The sequence below is a fragment of the Triticum aestivum genome, unplaced genomic scaffold (genome assembly GCF_018294505.1).
Source record: "Triticum aestivum cultivar Chinese Spring unplaced genomic scaffold, IWGSC CS RefSeq v2.1 scaffold225186, whole genome shotgun sequence".
In the NCBI taxonomy this organism is placed as follows: domain Eukaryota; kingdom Viridiplantae; phylum Streptophyta; class Magnoliopsida; order Poales; family Poaceae; genus Triticum; species Triticum aestivum.
In genome coordinates this window covers 1-3,713 of record NW_025239905.1, presented here as the reverse complement: position 1 = coordinate 3,713, position 3,713 = coordinate 1, and the positions used below count along the sequence as shown (strand labels likewise).

Genomic DNA, 3,713 nt, shown 5'->3' with positions numbered 1-3,713 from the left:
ACGCTCGGGGTTGGCCGCCATGTATGGTTAGGCCACCCTGGGGATCTTTTGTTCGTCCCTGTAAACTGTGTGACGGGTGAATAAAGCTTTGTTGGTTTGCCTCAAAAAAAACATAGTTTCATCCCTAAAAAAACGTACGCATGATTAAGATCTCCTCTAATCGCTTCGTTTCCAACCTCCCCACTACTCCTGCCGCCTGAGATCGAGCGTACCGCCGGCCGCCTGAGATCCTGAGTCGAATCTCTTCGTTGAGGGGAGGGGACAGGCAGCGGTAGTGTCGCCGATCCATGATCACGAGCGCGCTGCCGGCCGGCTGGCCACAGGGAGTGACCAAACCAAAAGAAAAAGGGGTTAGTTTACTTTCAGCATTAGATTAGTTTATCTATGCCTTCAAATTGTATAAATGGAATTATAGAACTGGAAACATTTACAACTAACTAGTAAATTCTAATTAGTCTAATTGTCAAAGGAATCTACTAGGGCGCGTGCTATGGTGTGCAGGCGTATTTGCCAATGGCGTGCTAGCAATATGTGTTCGTAATCACGCATTCACGTCGCGCTAGCAAAATCAGATTATACAAATTCTATCCTGCGAGATGGATATTGTCTGAACGTTCGTTCAATAGACGCCTGATTGTATCTGTGTAGACACAAAGAGAAAGGGCTGAATCAATTCATATTTTTAAGCCAATTGTTTCCAGCTCGCTGCCATGTGAACATGATGCTGATGCAAACGAAATGCAACTAAACACCAACTCAAATTTTTTTGCGGGGTAATAGATATGAATTTTTTATTATTATAGAACAACAGACATATATTTACTATCTAGATCTTTCATTATTTACTAGGTATATGATCATGTATCCTACTATGATTTTAGTGCTTCGAGTTCTTGCCCCCCTATCTTCATTTTCTGGCTCCATCCCTGCTCGGTGGAGAGACGGGCTAGGGACTTCCCAAGTGCCGAGGCCTCCGCCTTGGCCTGTTCCTCCTTTAGCTTCTTCTGTTCCTTCTCCTCGTCGCTTCCGACCATCTCTCCGACGGATCAAACACCGTCGGCGCCCAGGATGGACCGAACACCACCGAGGCTCTGATGCCACTTGTAGTTGTAGATCACCGGCAAACACGAACACTACAAGAAACCTGTTAATACGTGACGGATTTCTGATGACGTTCTCAGAAATCGTCACCGGTGATGACGGTTTTCTACTATCCGTCATGGAAACCGTCGTGGATCAATAGAATGTGACTGCCCACCTAAGAAGGTAGCCCTTTTATGATGGACATGATGGACTGTCATGAAAATGGTCACAAATCAACTTACTCGGTCAAGCCATTCGATTTTTTATACATTATCCAGTCCGTCACCGATGACTCCTACTGATGTGTAGTGTGTGGCTGGTGGGTTGGCCCATATTTCAGTTGAATGTAGTCAACAGTATATATGCATATATAAAAATAAAAAAGCGGACGCGCCAGAAGTTTCGAGAGCGCGTGGACGTGCAAAATTTTAAGTCGCTGACGCGGGCGGTGGCAAAAATTTCGAGCCAGCCTATTTAATCCAAAGTCCACACCCATGTAACCCTAACCCCCATCCTCTCCTCCGTTCCCTCAGCCGCCACAGCCGCCGCTCCCGATTCGGGCGATTCCGGCGGATATTGCCGGGGTGGAGCACACCACCGAGCTCGCCTCGCTCGGATCCATCCTTCCCTCCGGCAAGATTTCCCCCTCTCGACCTCAACTGCTTTCCCAAAACCACTTCCCGTGCTAGGGTTTCGGCATCCGGCATCGCCTTCATCGTCGGCCCTTCTACGGCCGCCTATGGCGCCTCTTCTCCATCGTCTACAGCGCCCCCACGCGCGCCCTCGCTTCCTGATGGTCCACCTCGAGCAGGGCAGCACGGAGGACCTCATCCCGTAGGATCCATGGACGCGGCGCACCTGCAGCCGCCCGTCCGGGACGAGGGTGGGCACCGTGGCTTGTCCTGCTCGACGACAGCTGCGGCGAGTGCGTGTGCTGCTCCTCATCCTCAAACTCCAAGGAGAAGCGCCAGTACAACATAAGCATGCCCCGCCCCTGAACAATGGCCATGGCGCTAGGTAAGGTTGTGCTGTTGTGCCTATACTGCCGTTAGTAAACATTTGATGGGACAAATTGCTTGTGCTGGATGTGGTTAGTCTGTAGCTTGGTAATCTTATTTTTAATTTTGGGGAAAAATTGCTGCTTGTGCTATCAAATATGCACCTTAATCTGTTATTGGGTATGCGGTATGCCAAATATTATCAAGATCAGTTTCTATATTTGCTTCTACACATGGACAAAATACTCTTTTAACAAACAGTACGACTGATTGCTGATGCGCCATGCTTATCTGCCTATAGGGTTCTGCGACAGCCAGCTAATTGGTGCGCCATACTTATCTGCCTAATTGGCTGATTGGGGGTTCTGTTGGGTTGACAACCAGGTAACAACATGGGGTTCTGCTGTGCTTTCTTTTCCGCTGATTTTGTGTATGATTTGGGTCAGGACTTGTTAATTCTAGCTAGGCGAATTTTATGATGAATTCATGCTGAAAATCCATGGTCAATCCTCTGACTGTATTTATATCAGCTTCCAACATTAATCTCATTTTGTTAGATTGGTCCAAGTCAGAATGTCGGATTGTGCCTGTAGAAATACTACAAACTTGTACCAGAACTAAGGGAAAATGATTTTGGCAAAAGATAAGTTATTGTCTTCCATCTGTCTAACTTCCAACAACAAAAAATAGAAACGCCATAAGATCTAATACCACTGTTCTTCTTTACATGAATTTCAATCACATTGTGTACATATATCAGCTTCACACCTTTTTTTCAAATGGATTACACCTTGTTATCGTTCACGATAAAGCTCCTCAAAACAATATATATCACCTTTGGTCGATATAAATCACTCGTTTTGGTGCCATGCTTTGTATGGGGCCCTGTTTTCTAGTTCGCCTCGGGCCCCTGAGATCTCATAACCGGCCTTGATTGCCAGCATACTTGATTGAGGATGCAATTCCTCCTTTCCATTTTTAAGAAGCTAATGTAATTTCTGATAAGTACTGTTGCTATAGTGCTAGTGACAACACCAGGATTTTACATTACATTTTTATTATGATACCGTTGCAAATGAAATGGCTTCGATAATAGACAACTGCTTGCTAATTGTACTGGTACAAACAAGATCTCCATATCCACAAGGTTGGCCAACTGATTGGCACCAAGTTCACACCCTCATAGGTATCTAGTACTTGTGCTACTTTTTATTGGCCGGTGTTAGTTGCTATGAAGTAGCTAACTATAGCCAACTCTGGATGCTTAGCCTCTAGTTATAAGGATTACCTGCTGCTGCTTTTGCCACCTCTTATGTTCCCTGAATGAATGGTTATGCTGCTATCTAGCATTTCACTTTTGTTTCTTGATTTCTTGGATAATGTTTTTCTCTTTCTTGAGAATCATCATATTGGAAAGGCTGCTTGTGTTGTCAAATATGAACTATTTATTAGGGTTGATTTCTGTGCTACTAATGCCTATTGCCTTCTCCACCCATCCAGTGGTGTACAGGACGCCCTCCTCGAAGCGGCCATCCCCGACGAGCTCTCTTCGCTGGAGGAGATGGAGCAGCAAGTCCAGCACCCGCTTGGCCCCTGTGTCCTACCTCGCGTGGACAAGCTCACCAATGGCTG

General features: G+C 46.1%; 1 long non-coding RNA gene across 1 annotated transcript; it reads left to right on the top strand.

Moving 5' to 3' along the window:
- Nucleotides 1-1,565: 1,565 nt before the first annotated feature.
- On the top strand, nt 1,566-3,709 carry LOC123176757 (uncharacterized). Its single transcript, XR_006488646.1, has 3 exons — nt 1,566-2,100; nt 2,383-2,465; nt 3,582-3,709. It is a non-coding gene; the product is annotated as an uncharacterized lncRNA (long non-coding RNA).
- Nucleotides 3,710-3,713: the final 4 nt, after the last annotated feature.